Genomic DNA, 11,694 nt, shown 5'->3' with positions numbered 1-11,694 from the left:
AGAGAGAGAGAGAGAGAGAGAGAGAGAGAGAGAGAGAGAGAGAGAGAGAGAGAGAGAGAGGGCTAATTTATTTGAATGCTGAGAGAAGGGACCATGTAATCTTTAACTCTTACACTTTGGATGAATCCTCATTCGGACCCGTCTGGACCTGTGGACCTGTAGGACCGAGGCCAGGCCCACAGCACAGGCAGAAAATGATGGTAAATTGTCTCGAAAGGTCGACTATTAAAGGGGCACTTCGCCGAAAAACGCAGATTTATTTTGCACATAATCGCACACATATCACAAAGCTCTGAACTGTTTGCATTAATTTAGTTTGACAGTTATTGAGAGTTAATGAGTTTTGAATATCTGCTCCCATGATGTCATCAGAGGACACTGAATCCTTGTGCTGTGTTAATTACAGCTCAATAAAATTATGTGTAGATGAAAGAAATAGCAATCCCTATTAAAATCCTTATCGCTGTTCTTTCATCTACATGATTTCATTGAGCTGTAAATAACGCAGTTAATGTTCCTCCTTAAATTAATGAAGCCTCAACGAGACCTAAATGAATTACCTACTGTTAGGATAAGGGTTTTGGCGGAGCCCAATTGCAGAACACAGGAGGAGAGAGAATGGAGCGGTTTAGGTGGGTTTTAATTATGGTTCCCCAAGCAGACAGTTTCACAACAGGAATGTGCGACAGAATGTTCTTGGGATGAGGAATGGTGCATTCCATGTGCCGCACGGGGCGTCCAGGTGAGCGGAGTACCGGGGCGGTGGTCCTAGAAAGTAAGGTTAACACTCCGACGAGGGTAGAACAGGATCCGTGGCCTGAAGTACCATCTCGCTGATGAGGGGATCCCTCTCAGCCGTGTCAATTAGTGTGCTGGCAGCGTGGAAACCCGGGGATCGGATGCTGCCCATATAAGGGTGTGAGAGGACGAGGGGTGAGGAAGGCTTCCGCCGTGATGGTGATGGTGAGGAAGGAGGAGGGGTGAGGAAGGCTCTCGCCGTGATTACAACACCTACATGGATGTGTATAGGGAGGTGTAGTCTGATGTCACTTTGGACCGCCCGCAAGGTCCACCCGTATAGGGATTTATCATTGGGAAAATGGATTATCGGCTATTGTAACAATTCTGCCTCATGAACATTGGAAAGCTTTCCATTTTGCAAAATGCTTAAACAATAATGTTAGTGATAGAAGGGAACTCATTTTGTGCAAAAATGGAAAGCTTGCCAATGTTCATGAGGCAGAATTATTACAATAGCCGATAATACATTTTCCCAATGATAAATCCCTATATGGGTGGACAGCGCGGAAAACTAAAGTTACGTCAGACTACACCTCCCTATTACAGGAATACGCTAAAACATGCTGACTATATGGCCAGTTAAATCCTGGGATCTCTAATTCTTCCCAGAGTCTCTTTGGAACCTGAATTGCTTTCTCTTCATTGCCTCTTTAGACCAATACATGTTTCAAGATTCAAGATTTATTGTCATGTGCACAGTTAAACATTTAATAAACAGTTTGCCGTACAATGAAAAACTTATTTTGCTCGTCCACCCTACACAACATCACACAGATTACACAATCACACAATAGAATGAACCACTTAAATTCAAGCGAATGCTAAATGCTAAAAATAAGGAGATCTTAAAAATAAATGGTAGAAGATATATATATATATATGGGCATAAGGGCATCATTTTGGGCACAAAATGATGGTAGCCTATATGGTCTGGGATCTTTAATTTTGAGTTAAGCAGTTGACAATCAATAGTCTAAAGAAATAATCAGTACCTTCCAAACAGTTTGCACAAAAGTGTGTATGCGTAAACACACACACACACACAAACACTTTGACACATTATGAAGACAGAGCCTGGAGAATACATTACCCCCCCTCCCCCCTTAGTGATCACAACTAATACCATCCCCCGAGGCTCCTCTTCCTTCTAAAACGGCTGATCTTACTGCCTGAAGCCGTGGTATTACTCTGCTCCGAGCGCTTGCTGAACACCCACTTCCCGTAACATAAAGAAAGGAAAATGCATCTGAATATCCTTCCCCAACAGCACTTAACGCCGAACCATCCAATCACAGAGAGGCTCCCCCAATTCTGCATCAGCACTTTACGGAAGCAAAGCACTAAAACCCACCACACACTATATGTCAAGGCACATCCGACACTTTTTTTTGTCACAGTCGAATCTGTCATTGATTTTCAGTGATCCACGGGTGTAGCGGTATGTAAACGTTCTATATGGGGTGAGGCGGGTTATGTTTCTTGTTTTATGTTTTATGTGTTATTTTATGTTATCATTATTATTATTATTAGCGGACTGAGAGCAGCGGACACAAACAGGCTGGATAAGCTGGTCAAGAAGGCCAGTAGCGTGGTTGGGGTGGAGCTGGACTCTCTAGCGAGGGTGGCGGAGAGGAGGAGCCTTGCTAAGCTCCAGGCCATCAGGGAAAACCCCTCCCACCCACTATATACAGACTTGGCTGACAGGAGGAGCATGTTCAGTGCTAGGCTCACACTACCTAAATGCAGCACTGAACGGCACAGGAAGTCCTTCATTCCGACAGCCATCAGACTATACAATGCATCACTGTGCCTCACTGCATCACTGAGCACATGACAGTTACCATCTTCCTGGACTCTTACTTTTGAAACAGCACTGTGCAATATTACACCTACTGTAGACTTCAGTATATGTTTACTGTATTTATTTACTGTATATTTTATTCTATTTTTATTCTATTTTATTTTATTCTATTCTTATTCTTAGGCAATTTGTTTTGTTATTCTTATTCGTGACTTGTTCTGTCTAAAGGTTTAATGTGAGCGATTTGCAGTGTCAAATTTGGTTGCCGATATAGAAGGGGGCGCAACAATGTCTGCCCAGCAAAAAAAAAAATTATATTCTTTATTCTTTCAATATTAACTCAATCTGCGCCATCCACGTATATATATATGTGTTTGCTCGCCAATCGTTGAACGCCAATCACGTATATACGTTATTTGGTCCGTTTTCCTTTTTTTAATATTAATATTAATATTCTATTCAGTGTCACGAACCTCTATGTTACCGTTAAAAGGCATACTGGGACCCCTAGAGTGCAGTACCGGCCGGATCCTGCTAGGTGGCAGTATCGCCCACCCTTTGAAACCCTGTTCTAGACTGTGTGTCACATCTAATCTCCTCCGGGCGGAGAATTTTGCGTGTGTGATGTGTCTCTCTGTCCTTTAGTCTCTCTGTCCTCTAGTCTCTCTCTCCTCTAGTCTCTCTAGTCTCTCTCTCCTCTAGTCTCTCTCTCCTCTAGTCTCTCTAGTCTCTCTCTCCTCTAGTCTCTCTCTCCTCTAGTCTCTCTCTCTCCTCTAGTCTCTCTAGTCTCTCTCTCCTCTAGTCTCTCTCTCCTCTAGTCTCTCTAGTCTCTCTCTCCTCTAGTCTCTCTCTCCTCTAGTCTCTCTAGTCTCTCTGTCCTCTAGTCTACAGCCTCTACATCTTCACAGTGATTTGCCCCCAGGCTCCCCTGGATCAATACATCATTAGCCAGCTTCTCAGCCCCCCCCCCCCCCCCCCCCCCCCCATTCCTCATTCACGGGGACCCCAGCGCTGCCGTTTCTCTAAACTCCTCTTCCTCTCTCTCTCCACCCCGCCGGCTCTGCCCTCCTTTCCCACTTTACGCTATTTCATGCCGTTTCTACTCTTCACCTCGCTTCTCATCTTCATCCCTGTGGCCTATACCCCCCCTCCCTCCCTCCTTCCCCCGATTCTGACCCTTTCTGCTTTCCCGTGAACCTGCAAATACGGGGGGGGGGGAAGGGTATGGAAGGAATAGAATAGAATAGAAGGGGCATGAAAAGGTGAAGGGAAGAGAATTTCCACCATCATACAGTATCAGGTGGGGGGGGGGGTGGACGCAAACAGGGGAGAGAGATGTCTGCGTGCTGCCGGGGTGGAAGACTGCGAGTGGTGAGGTGGTAAGGAGAAGACGGAGAGGGAAGGAAGGAGAAGGGAGGTACACGGGGAGCGGGCGGGGTGCGGGGGAGGGGACGCCGGTCGGTGGCCCGCGGGGTGGAATGGATGTGTAATTGCGCTGTAGTGCATGGCTCAGAGCCTTCACGGCGCGGCTGTGAGTGATGGCGGCGCAGGCTGCCTGCCAGCCAGCCAGCGTCTCTCTCTCCGGGGGCGGGCGGGGCTGAGCCCGCGGGGGCCGCTCAGCCGCTGTGTGTAAACAGGGGGGGAGGCTGTCAAAACGTTGTGTAGTACGATCACCAACACACGGCTCAGGTAACAGCGCTATAGCCCTGTCCGCTGCCTACGCCATGCAGACAGAATGTGTCAAGCACGGGATGTGGGAGTATGATAATCACACACGAGGGTCGAGTTTTTTTCCTGTTAGCTAATGAGCAGACGTGACTACTGGTAATTATTTAACCAAACCGCCGAATGAGAATGAGTGCAGGAGGAATGTGCTAACGAGGTATTATAGAGAGAGGTATGAACTAGCAGCCTCTGAACAATGGCACAAGGAATGGGTTTGTCTCCCTCCTCTCTCTCCCCTCATCTTTCTCCCTCCTCTCTCTTTCTCTCCTCTCTCTCCCCTCCTCTTTTTCCCTCCTCTCTCTCCCCTCATCTTTCTCCCTCCTCTCTCTCTTTCTCTCCTCTCCTCATCTCTCTCTCCCTCTTCTCACTCTCTTCTTGTCTCTCTCTTCTCATCTCTCTCCCCTCATCTTTCTCCCTCCTCTCTCTCTTTCTCTCCTCTCCTCATCTCTCTCCCCTCATCTTTCTCCCTCCTCTCTCTCTTTCTCTCCTCTCCTCATCTCTCTCTCCCTCCTCTCACTCTCTCTTCTCATCTCTCCCCTCATATTTCTCCCTCCTCTCTCTCTTTCTCTCTCTCCCTCCTCTCACTCGCTCTTCTCGTATCTCTCTTCTTATCTCTTTCCCTCCATCCTCTCTCTCTTCTCATCTCTCTATCTTTACCCCAAAACAGGCCACCATTCACACACACACACACACACACACACGCACGCACGCACACACACACACACGCACGCATGCACGCACACACACACACGCGTGCACGCACACACACACACACAGACAGACAGACAGACAGACAGACAGACAGACAGACAGACAGACAGACAGACAGACAGACAGACAGACAGACAGACACCCCACCCTTTTTACATTCCTTGATTCCTCATGCTCTCTCTCCTTAAGATAAGATAAGATGATATATTCCTTTATTGAAAATAAAAGTCCCCTCCTTCCCTCTGCTCTGAATTCAGCACTGGCCCGAGGATGGTGTGAGGAGGAGGAGGAGTGAGGAGGAGTGAGGAGGAGTGAGGATGAGGGTAATTAAAATGAGGATGCTGTGCAGCGAGATGAGACGAGGGGAGAGGGGTGCGACGTGTGTAGAGTGCCGTTCTGATTTCAAATTCATTCCGTTTCAATTCATTACTTGGAGAGTTTAAGCGTATGATTTCTGACCATTGTGTGTCTACTTGTAAAAAATATTTGGCTGAGTTTTATTTATTCTTTGTTTACCTTTAGTGTCTCATTTCATTGTGAATTAATGCTTGCTTTGTTTGCGTCGTTTTTTGTAATATGACCGTTTCTGTAAATGAGGGGAAACCTCAGAAACATTTTAAATATTTTATATTTTAAATAATGGTTGTTTTTTTGTGTGGCTGTGAAAATATGAAAAGGTCTGTCTCTAACTAGAGAAAGCAAGAGAGAAAGAGAGAGAGAGAAACAGAGCGAGAGAAAGAGGGAGAGATAAAAACAGATAGAGAGAAAGAAACAGATTGTTACAACCACAGCCAGGGCCTCTCCCTCTCTCCTGTCTGGCAGCAGGTCTCCACACCCTTATATGGGCTGCTTCCTGACTCCTCATCACCACGCTGTCTACCTGGGTCATCCTACACACCTGAGACTCATCAGGTCATCACCGAGCCTGGATATGAGGCCTGTGCTCCTGCCACTCCTCGTCCGAGTGTTGCTTCACCTGTCTTGGTACTAGGACTCTATACTGTATGCTTCCACTGTCTCTGTACCTGCCTTGCTCTAACCTTGCTCTTCTGTGTGTAGGATTGTCACCAGCCTGGATGTTGCCTGGGATCACATGGAGTGACCTTCCTCACCCCCTTGTTGTACATTTCACTATCTGCCTTGTCATCTGCCTGGTACCTAGTTAAATACCCTAAACCGCCTCATTCTCCTGTGCCTTGTGTTCTGCTCTTGGGACTAGAGGACAGAGAGACTAGAGGACAGAGAGACTAGAGGACAGACACCACCCTAACACAGATAGAGAGAGAGAGAAAAACAGAGAAAGAGAGAGGTTTGTTTACATCTGTAACGTTTCTAAACACTGGAGTAAGATAGCTATAGCCTGTATATTCCTATATTTACAATATTCAAAGAGCATATTTTCCATCTACAGATCAAAATCATCGTTGATGGACAGTAACCTATTGATTGTACAATAACTTCATTAACAGCAATGATTGTATATTAACTTGATCGACTGATTGATCGTCAAGTGATCCATAGTTTGCAGATGATTTTGTTGGAAGACATTTTGATTGAGTTTGATGGTGTACTTGGTTATGTATCTTAGGACTAATAATGGTGAAGTGGTTGATATAATGAAAGACTGAGACTTTTGTTAAAGGTTTATTGTAATAAGGGGTAGGACCTGATAAGAATATTGCTTCTTCCTATTCCTTTTCGGTATTATTTTATTTAGTTATTTTATCATTTTATTTAACTTTTCTTTTTTTTAAGGCTAATTATCTTTTATCACAAATAAATTATCTTATGGGGCGGTCGGGTGGCGTAGCAGAGATTGCGCTCGTCACCAATGCAAGAGGCTGCTGTCTCTTGGGCCGATCGTCATACTAACTCGTTCGGCTGGGTTAGGGGGAGGGAAGTCGTGGGTGGTAATCTGGCGTTGTGGACAGCGACACCTACAGGTCAGGTCTGGGCGCCTGCTCAGCGAAAGGCAGGAAGTGGTGAAGGCAGCGTGACCTCCCACGCGTTACACTTCACCAATGAGAGTCCTCGCTGCCAGGTGAAAAGAGAGCCACTGGCTGTCTCTGCATGTGTCGGAGGAAGCATGTGGTAGACTTCAGGGTTCCCCTGTACCGACCAGTAGGGGGAACATGCGCACAATGACCAGGTAGGGGAGGGGGGAATTGGCATAACGACTAAATTGGGAGGGGGAGAAAAGCATAGAAAAAATCAGGCGGAGAAAAAGAAGGTACAAAAAAAAAAAACGAAAAACATCTTATACATTTTTTATATATATAATTTTATAGTGTTTGAAATAAACTATTCATTCATTCAAGAATATAATCTATGTGAATTTACCCCACATTGATATGGTAAGAAAACAACACAAAAACATGGGTTGGGGCTTTAAAATATCTTTCACACCTTCCGCTTGGGTATCTCACGAATGGTAAATATATTTGAGATGGAGATCTCTCTAACACACACACACACACACATACACACACACACCGACACACACCGACAGACACACACACACACATTCACACAAACAAACACATGCACGCACGCACACACACAAACACACACAGACTCCAGAACACGATGCCACCATGGTAAAAGAACCTCGTTTCACGCTCACAACTGCAGCACTGGTGATTTTGACACGGTGGTGAAGAAGAGGAGAAAAGGGGATCAGATTGTGAAAACATGCCGCCGTGGCTTCTGTTTGTGGAGGTCTGTGTGGAGATGAGGGATTGGCAGGAGCAGGAGGGGTGCAGATGGAGAAGTCACCTTGAGGTAGAGGGGGGGAGAGAGGGGGGGAGGGAGGTGGGGAGGGAGGGGGGGAAGGGGCGTCGCCGAGCCGCCTCTTTTTCAGAGCGGACGCTTTTGGAAGCGTATCGGGTCACAAGAGCCGCTCTCTGCTGGATGCTGCTCAGACAGAAACAGAAAAAAGGATCAGTATCATGTTATAACGTGATAACTTATTGTTTTTAACATAAAACATTTCACGTTATAAACAATTGATTATCACGCTATAACGTGATGAGTTGATATCACGTTATAACGTGAAACGTTTTATGTTAAAACAATAAGTCATCACGTTATAACGTGAAACGTTTTATGTTAAAACAATAAGTCATCGGGCGGTTAGGTGGCGTAGCGGAGATTGCGTTCGTCACCAACCCCCGGAGCTGTGAGCTGGATTCGCCTGTTCGAATCCAGCTCACAGCTCCGGGGTTGTCACCAGCTTGGCTGGCCGCTCACACTAATACAATTGGCTGTATTAGAGGGTGGGAGAAGCTGGCGGGGTGGGTCCGGGTCGTTGTAAACAGCGACTCCTACAGTTCGGTCGGGGCGCCTGCTAAGCGCGGATAGGACCTGAGTGGGATGCGTGTAGCTTATTCCCAGCGGAAGAGTGCGTTGCGTGCTTCCGCGTTTTCTCTGATTGGCCATGACGCCCATGTGACCACGGCAGCGCGAGAGAGCTGCAGCGCGGAAATAGGCTGTCTATTGCCTCGCGCTGCAGCGCGGAAATAGGCTGTCTATTGCCATTCTCTAAGACAAACTCTAACCTTAACCAGCTCCTTAACAGCGCCTAAACTTAACCCTTCTAACCTTAACCAACTCCGAAACAATGCCTAACCTTAACCTTAACCTTAACCATGCCTAACCTTAACCTTAACCATAACCAACTCCGAAAGAATATTGCCATTCTCTAAGACAAACTCTAACCTTAACCAGCTCCTTAACAGCGCCTAAACTTAACCCTTCTAACCTTAACCAACTCCGAAACAATGCCTAACCTTAACCGTAACCTTAAGTTAACATGCCTAAACTTAACCGGCGAAAGAATGCACGTTAAAAAAAAGAAAAAAAAATATTGAAGGGATTCGAACTTGTCACCAACGGACCGCAGCGCTGCCAGTTGAGCTAAGCGTCGAATGAAAATCATTGGGGATTACGGCTACAAAATGCCGCAAGCTCTGCGGCTGCCGCGCCTGCCGCGGGGCGTGTCGCAGCCAATCAGGGGAAACGCGGAAGCACTCGGCAGCACTCTTCCTCTGGGAATAAGCAATAAGCGAGTGGGATAGGGTGATCCTCCCACACGCTACGCCCTCTCAGGGAGGATCCGCGCTGCCAGGTGAAAAGAAGCGGTTGATTGGCTGGACGTGTGTCGGAGGAAGCACGTGATAGCCTCCACTCTCCCAGATGATCTGACTGTGGGGGGTAAGTGCGCAGCGACCAGGAAGGGGATTGGGAATTGGCATACAACTAACATTGGGATGGGAGAAAAATCGGAGGAAAATGGAGGGGGGAAAAAGATTTAAAAAAAAAAAAAAAAAGAAAAAAAAAAAAAAAAAAAACAACAACAACAACAATAAGTCATCACGTTATAACGTGAAACGTTTTATGTTAAAACATACGGTTATCCTATAGCCATAGTTATATGAGTATAGCGAGCGCTCTGCTCGTAGTGGAACATATCCCATATCAGTCTAATACTGAATACATTTCTTCACATGTACACACCCATCCGCCTGGCCACACCCCCATCCGCTCCTCTACATAAGCGGGGATGTGGCCATACTAACAGCTCTTTCCCAAGTCTTTCACCACCGAAGGCGAAGACCACGGGGTCCTCAGTGAGTCCGAGCAGAGCGCTCGCTATACTCATATAACTATGGTTATAAGATAACCGTATGTTATATTATCGTATAGCTTACGCTCTGCTCGTAGTGGAACACAGGAGCTGAGCAGAGCGGAAGCTCGACAAATGTACCCCCCACAACCATCAGAACCGGGGAGGACCCGAGCCCCCGGACCCCCCTAGTGGAGGACGGGAGGAAATCGGATCCGATTGTGCAAAGAGGGTTTAGCAACTCAAACGCACAGGGTGAGCAGATCGTGGGACTTACCTTCCCACAGAAGAACCCACGACTACACAGGCGCGCAACCCACATGCCACTAGGGAACGAACGGGAAGGGAAAAAAAACGTTACAATCCCTAATATCACGGGGTCAAGGTCAAGAACCCAACCCTGTGGCAAGTCCGTAGCAGCGGAGCGCGAAGGAGGACCCAGCCCCAGGAAGGGTCAGGACCCCCCGGAAAAGGGGGCCTGGTGAGGCTAACGACGCCGCAGCATCGAGACCCCACCAGGCGGTCACTAGTGACACCACCCCCACATCGCCAGCGTATCGGACAGGGCCAATCCAAGAGCAGGCCCTTCCCCCCTACAGCACGCCGCCCTGAAGCACTCAAAGAGGCTACACCCCCACAGCGGGACCAGGCAGCGCACCGGGGAGACAACCCCCAAGGAGGTTGATCCCTCAATCCAGGCAACAGGTCAAAAAGACTCGACCTGTGCCTGGAGCACTGCGGACTAGACAAACGCCTAAGGGGTCTGCTGAAAACAGCGCCCCGGCGGAAGGGGCATTCGGTATGCTGTGCACCATGTCGCAGCCTCCACAAAAAAAACCGACCCTCTAGAGAGGCCGAGGCAGAGAAGGCTGACACGATTGGCAGACATCATGAAGGGTGCGGGGGAACACTCGCGGGCAGACAGGGTCAATTAAATTCAAGGGACCCCGCGTGGGACGGACCTGGGATGTGGGGGAGCCCTATTTCTAGGGGTGGATGACGAGAGGGGGGGGTCCCTCTTATGGGGGTCTGGGAGGCTGAACACAGCCGTATTCAAGAGGCCCATGTTAGTATATTGTTATGTTATTGATGTCATTGTAAGTATTGGCTAAGTGTTGTATGTCTATAAATGTTAATAAAAATTTAAGTAAAAAAGAAAATATATAAGTGATCACGTTATAACGTGAAACGTTTTATGTTAAAACCGTAAGTTATCACGTTATAACATGAAACGTTTTATGTTAAAACCGTAAGTTATCATGTTATAACGTGAAACGTTTTATGTTAAAACAATAAGTCATCACGTTATAACGTGAAACGTTTTATGTTAAAACCGTAAGTTATCACGTTATAACGTGAAACGTTTTATGTTAAAACCGTAAGTTATCACGTTATAACGTGAAACGTTTTATGTTAAAACCGTAAATTATCACGTTTTAACGTGAAGCGTTTTATATTACAACAATAAGTCATCACGTTATAACGTGATACTGATCTTTTTTTCTTCTGTTTCTGTTGTGGCAGCAATACGCTTCCGTAGTAATGACTCAATCATCTTAAAGATGCTATTGAGAAGGTCTGCTCTGGCGGCGAGGACATAATTTGTATTATATCATCACACAAGATCTCCTCTGGTTTTAGTTCCCCGGTCTTCATGTAAAGACCGTGAACCCGTTTGATCTGTGTGAGAGAAACGCAGTGGTCGACAGCGGGAGTCTGTGGTTTCTCTCAGTAGAGGTGTGGAGGGAGGGAAAAATGAAATCATATTGATTTAACTCTCAAGGGCAACATGATAGATCAATGCTGCACGCTTTAGCCAGGAGTGGAGTCCATGAGAAGTCCCAGTCACATAATCCACCCACCATATTTTATGGGCCACTCCACTGACCTCTCTCATAATTACAGACTCTTAAATAATAATTTATAATGAGATGGCAAGGGGACATTAGGGAGACGGGGGTTGAAGTCAGATTGGGTTTATTATTTGTATTGCAATTTGTAGAATATCCGACGTTCTAAAGCAAGAAAAACA

The sequence above is a fragment of the Notolepis coatsorum genome (assembly GCF_963971535.1).
Source record: "Notolepis coatsorum genome assembly, chromosome: 17".
NCBI lineage: Eukaryota > Metazoa > Chordata > Actinopteri > Aulopiformes > Paralepididae > Notolepis > Notolepis coatsorum.
Note: the sequence above shows the minus strand (reverse complement) of the source record.